The sequence below is a fragment of the Lycium barbarum genome, chromosome 8 (assembly GCF_019175385.1).
Source record: "Lycium barbarum isolate Lr01 chromosome 8, ASM1917538v2, whole genome shotgun sequence".
Classification (NCBI taxonomy): domain Eukaryota; kingdom Viridiplantae; phylum Streptophyta; class Magnoliopsida; order Solanales; family Solanaceae; genus Lycium; species Lycium barbarum.
In genome coordinates, this window is record NC_083344.1 from 7199527 (window position 1) to 7211724 (window position 12198).

A 12198-nucleotide genomic window follows, 5' to 3' on the forward strand; every position below is an offset into this window, starting at 1 on the left:
TTGAAAAAAAAAAGTGAATCCCGTATTTAAAAAACAAACAATGTTAAAAAAAAATGTGGGCCCCATATTAAACACCATGCGTATTCTTAGCAAGCACTAATATAATAAAGTTTTAAATACGGAGTACAAATTACAATGTTATACTAATCGTGTTTTGAACATAGTATCCCATATTGACAAAATCAAGTTATTATGTTCACTAAATATACTTAAAATATTTATATTCTAAATAAGATAGAATTTAATGCAAAAGACAACATGACAAGTAAAATGAGCTAAATCGAGAATATTTACCAATAATTAAAAAATAGTATTTCTTCGTTTAGATAAAAAATCAATTTCTACAACAAGTCTTCTCTTTTAAAAAATATTAATAAATTTGCCGATTTGTATTCGTAGCAAACATTAATATAATAAAAGTTTAGATACGGAGCACAAACTACAATGTTTAATTAATCATGTTTTAAACATAACATATATTCTCTCTCTCTCTATATATATATATAAATATATATAATCACTATTCAAAGACAACTACATACACATAGATGCACTATAATCTAAAGTTTTGGGCCCGTGCGCAGCACGGGCATAAGCCGTCTAGTAAGACAAACAATCCATGAGTTTCGGTTCCAACGTGAACGGCTCGGCCGCCGATAGATAAATAAAGATTTATAGATTGGGTCATTTGCACTTTTGCTCCTATTTTGTAGTTGTCTTTGATTTTTGTCCCTCATAACAACGAACTTATTCACGGGACATAAATTTATATTTTCGTATCATAATGTCTCATAAATTATACCTCTCTTCATTAAAGACTTATTCTTGACTTATACATAAATTCGATTTTGAAGTGAAAAAATAATTAAAAACCAACCCGTTTGAATGGAAAACCGTGCAATTTCCAAAATGGCCATAATTTGGGGGGCATTTGCACTTTCGTGCCTAATGGTAATTTGTGCTGGTTTTTAATTTTTGACCCTCCTATCAAATAACTTTTTTAACCGGACATAAATTTATATTTTTGTATCATAATTGTGTCCGGCGCCCTTAAACAACTTATGTCCAGTTCGATTTTGAAGGTCAAAAATTAAAGACCAACACATTTGAAGTATAAACCGTGCAATTTCATCGATTTTTTTCACATATACTTTTAGAGGGTGTTTTGGATTAGCTTTTTAAAGTAGCTTATAAGCTAAAAGTTATAAGTTGGAAATACCCAACTTTTAACTTTTGACTTCTTTTTTATATTTTTTTAGCCTAAAATCTAGTGCTTAAAAATACTTTTTATCTTTCCCAAACACCTTAAAGAGTAAAAAAACACTTAAAATAAACCAATTTAAACACCCTCTTAACACAAGAAAAAAAAAAACTTTTGGGGCACTCAAGTGTTGACATTTGATATATACTGTATCATGATAAAAAGAGGTATTGGCCCTTTCCAATATGCGTCATTATTTTTTTTAGACTCGAAGAAACCCAACTACGTACGTGGTGACGACTTGTAAATTGCAAGGATAACCCGCCCACACCCGCATACAAGTTCCCCGACCCGACCCGAGTCACCTCTAACCCGCCCAGCCCAATTGAGGTCCATTTCAAACAAAAACGTCCACTTCAAAAATTTTCAGACATCCTTAAACCCTTTCTCTCAAAACCCCTGGGAAAATCCCTTCATAATGGGCAACCAACGATTTGGCAGAAAACGAGGTTCTTTTTTGTTTCTTTCTGTTTCACTTCAAAATCAAAATCAGATTCTTTGTTGCAATCAGCTTTTACTTATCTGTTTTGTTTCTTTCTTTCTTTTGTGTGTGGAAAGGTATGAAGAGAAGATATGAAGAGAAGCCTTCAGGGAAGAGTCAGAATGTGAAGAAAAATGGTCGCTATAGTAGAGAAGAAAAGCTCAATAGAAACCCCTCTCCAAGTGCCTCAGGTAAACTCATTCATACCATAAGGCTGATTTCAATATAGTTTTCTAAATAATAAATAAATATATATTTACAGTATATTGTAAACAATGTTACTAAGGAATAATTAGTGTTAGTGTAGTGGTACTACTAGTGACCGTTGCAGGGCCGGCTCAATGGGAAAGCAACTGTATTAGGCCCCAAAAATTGGAGACCCAAAAGTCTTACTCCTTCCGTGCCAATTTATGTTACATTCTTTCCTTTTTAGTCAGTTTCAAAAATTTCGATGGATAAATATTTGGCTTGTTGGTAAGGGATTTTTGCCTAAAAAATAAAAATAAAAATCAAATACATATATACGTATATAATTTATTAAACAAATTTATGGCCTCTTATTGAGGTTTAGCATTAGGTCACCAATTTCTTGAAGCCGCCCTTGGTGACGGGGAGCGGATGGAAAATATAAGCTATGGGTTAAGCTGAACCTAGTAGCTTTGACTCAAACTGTTTATATGTGCTATCTACTAAATATGTACAAATATTAAATTTCCAATTCAATAACTCAAATGGTCAGTGGGTTCAGTGGCATCCCGAACCCATAAAGTTCAAATCTTGGATCCACCTTGTGACAAGTTGAAGTTTTGGAATAATATTGAAGTTAGTTTCGAAATATTAGAAATATTTAAAAGTTATAATTGAAAATGATCGTGAAGAAACTGCTGGCCTAATAATTGTAGCCATAGATGGAATGGGATAACGAGTGTAATAAAAAAATAAAAACGATTTTTCCTTTGTTTGTGTTCTGTTATTTGCCAAAAGTTTCCATTTTTTTATTGTTTTTGGGGTAGGTGGTGGTTAATAGATGATTCAGGAGAAGAAAACTCAGAGATAGCTTCGGAGGAAGAAGTGGAAGCACAAAATGAGGAAGAAGATGTTATGGCTTATAAGGAGCCAACAATGTATGATAGTTTGTTGGAGTCGTTGAGGTAATAAAAAAATTGCGACTTCTCGTAAGTATTGTTTTAAATGCTTGTATCTATTAAATACTTGTGATCATGATTTCTTGAAGTGTCAACTAGTTACTTTAATTTCGTGTATTTGATTTTGCTTTTTATGTTGAACTACCGAGCTCTATATTCTTTAAATTAAAGCAAAGTCGACATTTTTGAACTACTTCATGCAAGGAAGTCTTTTCTGACGTGAAGGAACTCATAGATTTTCATACTATGTACCCTATCCAACTATTAGGCTTGATAAACAAATGAAGAAAGATTATTATTGCTTCGAGGTGTATGTTCAACCTGAAATGATTAGGCTTGTTGCACATCATGATTCATGAGGACCTCGTGCTATCTCTTTCTTTTTTATGAGGGATAATGATTTTGCAAATAATTAGTTATGTTCTATGTAAAACAACAATAACTAGGCCTATCAGCACGTGGGATCTTCCGGGGGTTAAACTCGTAGGTATTGGATTGAATATGAATACTTGTAAACAAATGGTCTGCTTTCAGTGGACTGGAAGTTGTGCAAGTATGGGGTTTTTTTTTTTTTTTTGGGGGGGGGGGGGGGGGGAGGTGGGTTTGTTTCCAGTACTTGTGTGTAGTCAACAATAACTATGCCTCAAGCACAAACTAGTCGAGGCTAGCTATATGGATCCACAATATGATTCCGCTCCATTTATTAAGTTCTTTATGATTGCTGAATTGTTTTTGCATTGTTACAACCTTCTTTGAAGCAAAGGGTTCTAATGGTTGTAGCACGTGTTGATCCTATTGTCATGCATTTTGGAACCATGAAGCTACTCGGATTATATCATGATAATGGGTGAATTGGGTGCAATTTTAGGACAAAACGAGGAGAATATAACACAGACTCAGAAGAAAGTGGAGACGATGTTGAGGAAGCTCATGGTGCCTCTGATGATGGCAATGAAGGTAAGGCCTTAAGGACTAGTTGGAATTTGCATTTTACTCTTAGTTGTTGTGGAAGTTATTCCTTGATGTTTTCCTTATCAGAAAAAAAGTTATTGCCTGATGCTTTAGTTATCGAAAGTTATTGCTGGATGTTTCATGTTCTTTATTTGCTCTTATATTCCTTAGTCTTTGAGTTTCTTTAGAAGGTTATTGCTGCTTCGAAGTTGTTTAGGGAGAGACTGGGACTTTTAACACATATAAGTGAGATTGAAAACTAATGGTCTTTCATAAATGTCAACTCTACAGCTGATCTGAATTTTTCTTTGAACATTTACTTTATAACTGATCTCTAACTAGGTTGGACCTTTTCCCTGATCTCTAACTAGGTTGGACCTTTTCCTTCTCAGTGTTATCAAAAGCGAAAAACGTAAAAAAGCTCTAAGGTCAGCCTGGGGCTTTAAGCACAAAGCGCAAATAAAGCGTGGGCTTTAATGAAAAAAGGCACAATGGTGCAAAAGTACAAATATATATATGTTTAGTCAAAGCCTACTAATAATAAGCATGAATAACAAATATATGGACAAAAAAATTGTAAGAAATTACGATAAAGTTAAATATCATCTTCTACTGTCACGTTTTCAAGAGAGGCTCATTGGCAAGGAAAGGTATGTCTTGTAGCCTTGATAATGACACTGAAGCGCACATAAAGCGAGGCGAAGCGCTCAACATGCTTTGAGCCTCGCTTTCAGGGCTTAAGTGCGCCTTTGATAACACTGCTTCTTCTTAGCTAAGTTTATCATCCTCAGTAGATTATACCTAATATTTGAGTAGTGAAGACCATTAAGAGAGGCAAAGCTTGCAATTTTTGACTGGGAAGAGTACCATAGCAGTTTTTGGGTCTTCAGCGTGCTATTCGTATTCACGAAGATTGCAGGCACTAGCACAACCTTCTATCCTTTCTTGTTAGTTCATCATAGTTTTTTTTTTTTACAGCATAAGCTTTAAAATGGAGACTTATTAAGTAGGTGACCAAATATTGATTCGAGAGGGACTATTTTTATGGAGAGATATATCTTTATGTCAACTGGGGTTTCTTGTTTTCTCAAAGAACAGGAGTACGTTAAATGTCTTGCTGTTAGATCAATAACTTTAGGATTCTTTTTCCTATTGATGCAACACAAAGAGTTATGGTTTTCAACTCGATCCTAATAATATCATTTCCTGTGGGTTTAGTATTTACTTTTCTAGTAAAAAATGACTTGCTGCTCCAGGATTTTGTCACTTGGTGTCAGTTGGGTTTATGGGTAACTGATATACAATACATGCTAAATTTTGTGTATATAGCTGGTATTTTCCTTGACGAACCAATGTGATAAGTAAGACTTGGGAGTGTCTTTCTTGTCTTTATTGTTTTATGCGGAGAGAAAAGAAGAGTTTCTTATGAGTTTTAGTAGCTTTTTAGGTAATATTCCAGTTGAAGTTGAAAAAGAGAGTATTTGACGTTGAAACTGAAAAAAAAGTGCTTGGAAGTTGAAGTTATGTTTGGCCATGGATGTCACTTCGCCTTCAAATCAGCAAGTTGGTATTTTCAGTATTCCATTTAAAGTTCCAATACTATATGCGTGAGTATTTGCAAATAATGAAATGGTATATATTACCTAACGGGCCTTAAACTGCATGGTGGAGTAATAGAGTTCTCTTTTCTTCTTTTATGTTTTTGTCTTAAACAATTTGGTTAATTATTTAGCTATTGATCAAAAAAGGACAAATTTTAAGATTCATGAACTTCCTTATCAAAAAATGATACTTGGCTGCACTAATAAAATTAAGCAGTAGAGAATGAATCATTATTTTATTTCCAAAGAGATTCCTACTAGTGCTTTAAATTGTTCTCACAGATATAGCTAAAAACTGTTAATTTTGCTCCCGAAGATCTCATGTTTCTATTCTATGGCCGCAAAGTCATAGGAGTATTAGTATGGGAAGTAATAGATAAAGAAACCCCCTATTTTCTCTCCCCCTCCCCCTCTATCTCTGTCTCTTTGCTTTTAAACCTTCTTTCTAAGCTAAAAAAAGGGAGACAATGAGATAATTTAAAGTAGAGATATAGCTCGGTTTTGTTATGTATGAATTTGTGAGCATTTTTTTCCCTTCAGTGATTTGTGAATGAGCTAGTTTTCCAACTTGTGGTGGAACTTTATTTTGGGCTGCTCGGTTACGGCGGCTAATACTGCTGCGTTTGGACGCTTGTATGAAGAACTGGGGAAAAAGGCAGGGTGAGCCAAAGCGAGGGAGAGGAAGGCTCGGGACCTGGATCAAGTGAAGTGTATCAAAGACGAGGGAGGTGAAGTTTTGGTGGAAGATGCCTATATTAGATGAAAATGGCAGACTTATTTTCATAAACTCTTGAACAAAGAGGGGAACTGGAACGTCTTACTAGGCGAATTGGAGCTCTCAGAGAGCCGCTGCGATTTTGGGTACTGTAGGCGGGTCAAGATTGAGGAGGTCGAGGGGGTTATGCATAAGATGAGCGGGGGGAGAGCAATCGGGCCAGATGAAATTCCGGTAGAATTTTAGAAGAATGCGGGCAAGGAGGCTTGGAGGCTTGAATGTTATTTTTAGGACGACGAAGATGCCTGAAGAGTGGAGACGGAGCACCATGATCCCGTTGTACAAGAACAAAGGGGATATCCAGAACTGCAACATCTATAGGGTTATCAAGCTATTGAGCCATACGATGAAAGTTTGGGAGCGAGTGGTGGAAGCGAGGATGAGGAAGATAGTGTCTATTTCGGAGAACTAGTTCGAATTCATGCCAGGACGTTCGATTACAGAAGCCATTCCCCTTGTGAGGAGGTTGGTGAAGCAGTATAGGGATAAGAAGAAAGACTTGCACATGGTGTTTGTTGACCTAGAAAAGCCTTAGGACAAAGTCCCAAGGGAGGTACTATGGAGATGTTTGGGAGCTAGAGGTGTTCCTGTAGCTTACATTAGAGTGATTAAGGACATGTATGATGGAGCCAAGACCCAGGTGAGGACGATTGGAGGTGATTCAGAACACTTCCTAGTCAAGATGGGCTTGCATTAGGGGTCCACTCTTAGCTCGTTTTTGTTTGCTTTGGCGATGGACGCATTGACGCGCCACATTCAAGGAGAGGTGCCGTGGTGCATGTTGTTTGCACATGACATTGTGATTATTGATGAGTCGCGGAGCGGCGTTAACGTGAGACTAGAGGTTTGGAGACAGACCCTGGAGTCAAAAGGTTTCAAGTTAAGCAGGACGAAGACAGAGTACTTAAAGTGCAAGTTCAGTGAGGTGATTCAGGTAGAGGATGAGGACGTGCAGCTAGATACTTAGGTCATCCCGAATAAATTTTCAAGTACCTGGAGTCGATCATCCAAGGGAATAGTGAGATTGATGACGATGTCACACATCGTATTGGAGCTGGATGGATGAAATGGATGCTCGCATTGGGGGTGTTGTGCGATAAGAATATGCCGCCTATACTAAAGGGAAAGTTCTACACAGTGGTGGTTAGACCGACTATGTTGTATGGGACAGAATGCTGGCCAGTTAAGAAAGCTCATGTCCAAAAAATGAAGGTTAGTAGATATGCGGATGCTGAGATGGATGTGCGTGTATACCAAGAGAGATAGGATTCAGAACAAGGTGGGTCTGGCCCCTGTGGTGGATAAGATGCGGGAAGGGAGGTTGAGATGGTTCGGCCATGTGCGGCGAAGATGCGCCAGTGAGGAGGTGTGAGAGGCTGACAGTGGTGGGCTAAGTTACTCGGACTCGGGTGCGGGTGTCCGATACGGGTGCGGATCTAGAGGTCGGATCCTTCATGATCTAAATTCTAAGATTCGGGGATAAGGATCCAGTTATGGATACGGGTGCGGGGATTCGGCTAAAAATAATTGAAATATCTAAAATTAGAACTATAAAACCTAAATTATGAGATATTATGTGGAAAACATAGGGAGAAAATATTGATCAAGAGGAGAATCCCGGAAGGAGATAAAAGGAAAAGTAGTGACATAGAAATTTCAATATACAAGGTATTCCATTTTCTTTAAGTCCATCTCAGCTTTTGTTTTGATTATATAAATCATTGGATCTGTCCGGAATTTCTTCGTTGATTTTGGTCAAAGTACCCAAAAGCGGTTGACTAGATCAGGTATGGATCCCACACCCACACCCATACCCATGTCGTGTTGGCACGGGTGTGGCACCGAAAGTAAAGAGTCCCAGTAACTTAGGTGGTGGGCTTGAAGAGAGGGAGGGGTAGGCCAAAGAAGGCCTGGGGAGAGGTGATTCGGCAGGATATGATGCTATTTCAGCTTATCGAGGACATGACCGGTGAAAGGAGGGTGTGGAGGTCGAGTATCAAGGTGGAGGGCTAGTAGGGGGCTGGGAGGATTTCTTTTCCGTATTAGGAGTATTATTATCTTTGTTCACTCGCTTATTTTTTCTAGATCTCTCATATAGCTTGCTTGTTTCTTTCTTTAACGTCATTTATCTTATTATATGTTGCTATTACTACCTATTATTACTGTTGTCTTGGCACCTTTTCTTGAGCCGAGGGTCTATCGGAAACGGCCTTCCTACCTACCAAGGTAGGGGTAAGGTCTGTGTACACTCTACCCTCCCCAGACCCCACTATGTGGGAATATACTGGGTATGTTGTTGTTCGTTTTTGCATATATCTATTTGTGGAAATAGCGTCTATTGATTAGTTTGTCCTTTTTTTCCTTTCAATGCTATGTTTGGAAATAGGCAGTGATAGTGATGCTTCTAGACTTAGCGAACCTGGTGCTAGTCTACATCAAGGTGGTCTGGGAAACCCTGTGGAACGGATTGGAGGTACTGAAACTGACGATGACAATTCAGAGGCTTCTGGTTCAGATGAAGAACAAGAATTGAGAGTAAATGGTCAACCTACAAGAGGGGCTTGTGCAAGCACAAGGTCTGACTAGTTTTGATTGAGTTTGTTGCCTTCTTTTTTAATTTTCCTTTCATGTTCCAGTACTTGTGTTTGTTCACTTGTTTATGTTTCATGAGTATGTTGGACTATGTTCTTGATAAAATGCACATGTCTCCTCCTCTAGGACAAATCAGGGTACGGGTCGCCAAAGGCTCATTTACGGCGTGCTTAAGCCCTGAAGCTAAAACAAATTTAGGGAGGGCACTTCACCTCTCTTAAGTTGTGCTTAGGTGGGGCAAGGAACTAAGATGTGCGTCTCATTGCTCATGAGTTCTACTTGAATCGAGTGGTACTGAATGATAAATATAGCCGGTGTAGAGATATACTAGTAATTGTTAAGGAAAACATTATAAAGTACTTGAATGATGGGAAACAGCTTACCCAGGTGGCTTATTGAAGAAACTCTAGAGATCAATTCCTTTATGCATAACATGGACTATTTGGAAAGAAAGGAACAAAAGATGTTTCGAAGGCACTATGGAGCAAATCCAGATTATAAAATTTAACTGCCTGTAGCACTTGCATTTCTGGAAGGACGGAATACTCTCTGAATTAACATGATGTGCTAGACTTGCTAGGAACATTTAGGAATTTGGTGTAATCATGTCTAGCTTCCATTTATTTCTTCTCCCCCCCTGCCCCCCCAAAAAGTAATTTTAAAGTATCAGCTCCATACTGTTTTCCTTAATAAAATCTTACTTGAAAGGAAGAGTAACCCAATCCAGAAGATAAAGCTTAGTTGTATTTTGCTTTTCATTTTGTGTAAACAGGAGTACATAGAGGATATTGAGGCTCTAATGCTATCATTGGAGTCTTTATAGAGCAATTTTTCCATAGATTAGTTTGCGCACATTCTCTGTAATTATGGCTTGACTGCCTTTTTTTGGTTTTAATACAAAATGCTACCCTCTCAGGAAAAAAAAAAAACTTAACCTTATCAAAAAAAAAAAAATGTTTTGACGGTTGATGAAAGATTTTGTAAGTTAGAAGAAGTTATGATGATTGTTAACCTAACATGTTATTTCCATGCATGTAGCTCATTTCACTCTCATTTGGATCACAAGTTATCCAAAGAAGAGGTCGACAGGCTAGAGAAAAAGAAATGGACTTACAAATAGGTGGTAGCCATGTCAAATCACAAGTGGAGGGGGACAGGCGAGTGTTTTCTGAAGGTAGCTGTCTTGTTTGCATATTGCTATATCTTCCTTATTCTATTGTTGATTGCTTCATAGTGCTCAGGCCTGTCTCCATATTCAGCTGTTGTAGATCTTCATTCCTTCATCTCTTATGATTTGGGCAAAAGGTCTATTAGCTATGTTCAAGTAGTATGAGTCTGGTAAATAATTAAATAGTGGTCTTTGATTTTCTTTAATAGTTTAATTCACATCGTTGCAAAATTGACATTTGGATTGCTGGAGCATCTTGTATCTTTGCTAGACCTAACGTCCAATTTAGTGGCAAATTTGGGCGATAAATCTATAGTGTATTTTGTCGTCCAAATTGTTTGAAAGTGGTATCCTGCTTAACATCTTCTTCTAGGATTTAGTTGTGTATTTTTCAAAAGGAACAGAAAAAAGTTCATGGACAATGCTGTTGCAGGTGGCTGATAACTATGTCAACTGATAGAGATTCCGCTTCGTTCTGGGTTTCTTTAGGATTGTAATTCAATTTTCATCTTGCATCTGGCTTTTCTGATTCATCTTGCATTTGGCTTTCTGTTAGATACTTGTTAATTCCAATTATTTTTGTTTTCAAACTTCAAAATTACAGGTGCAGTGTTACTTATTGCAGTTGTCTGGTTACTCTGCAGTTCTTTTTGGAATTTCTCCTTTTTAATATCCATTAGTCTGTTTGCGAGCTATTGCACAGGAGCTGGGTTTACCCTGTGCCCACCCAAACTATGTTACTCGGACTCTTCAAAAATATGGACGGGTGCGTGTCGGATCCTTCAAAAGTAGTACCTTTGGAGGATCTGACACGGGTGCGGCAGCATTTTTGGGGAGTCCGAGCAACTTAGCACCCAAAGGGTAGCGGCTGCGGGTTCACATGTCATTAAAAAAAATCTATTAGTCTAAACTCGTGCATGCGCGCGCGTGCGTGTCTTTCTTTTGGGGTAAAAAACTTAAGTCTGTTAAAGATACCGACCCAAGAACTGTATTTTCTAAAATGTTGCTCCCTATATTTGTATTGAGTTACATGTGTACCATGTTTTTGATGCTTGATGAATAAGTTTAGGTCGAATTCCCTTGGTGACTGTATTAAGGTTCGCGATGGAATGCCTTTAGGTTGAATTGCTGAATAGAGGAAAACCTTGGAACATCAAACTGGACTGCTCTTTGCTATCGATAGATTTACTTACTTAAATTTTATGTATTGCTTTTCCACAACAATCTTCTCATACAAGAAGTTTCATTGCTACTTTGCAGGATCCAGACAGCTTCTTGTTTCATGGCTTGAAGCCAACACTACACAAGCACTGGTTAGGTATCTATGAGAAGTCTGGAGGCGCAGATTTTGATTCATCAAAGCAGAGATTATTTTTCTCCGTCTGTAAGTAAAGGCCATCAAGTTGGTTTTGGTCATTTACTGGTGTTTTACTTATCAAGTGATTATTGCCTGTGGTCTGATGATTGGTAGACAGAACTATGTGTCTGTTTCTTTGTTAATTTGCGACGTGTGGAAGATATATCAGTCACAGTCAGCAACCTTTAGAGTAGATCATTAGTGTGACTCAAGAACCGGATGTTCTTTCAGTTTATCAATCAAAGTTTTCGTGTCACTTATTTCCTCATGTTCCATGTGGTTCCGCATTGATAGTTGTGGTTTTACTTCTAGCATTATTTATTCTTGACTGAAGTAGTGTTTACTATTAGGTGTGATTTGGAGTAGTTGAAGTAGAAAATTAGTTTGAGTTAATCTTGTGGAAAATTCGGAGCAAAAAAGATATTATCAATGGTAGAGAGATCTCTTAGGCTGCAGCATCAACTACTATGTCATTTTGTGGTGAAAATACAATCGGACCTAAGCTGGGTTCGACACTATAACTCAACCCCCCCCCCCCCCCCCCCCCCACACACACAACCAAACCAGAAAAAAAAACCCCCCTGAATAAGAAGGCTACAAAATCTCTGATTGAGCTGCCACATGGTCTATTTAAACATCAGCATTCACTTGTAGTGCTGTTATTCTTGATCGGTGAACATCCACTCATAATGCTGCAAAAAATTTCGCTAGACTAAAGCTGACTCTTCTCTAAAAAGTAAACATGCTTCACAACGTATTCAGCTTTAATTCTGATGTGATATTTCCAACTTAACCAATAAGTGAAACCATCTCTAATGATTTGCACCTTATGTATGCATCAGTGACACTAAATGTTGTTGCCCTCAG

At 37.8% G+C, this 12198-nt stretch overlaps 1 pseudogene; it reads left to right on the top strand.

Moving 5' to 3' along the window:
* The first annotated feature begins 1468 nt into the window (after positions 1–1468).
* Positions 1469–12198, top strand: part of LOC132605835 (protein NUCLEOLAR FACTOR 1-like) — a 30466-nt pseudogene continuing 19736 nt past the window's right edge.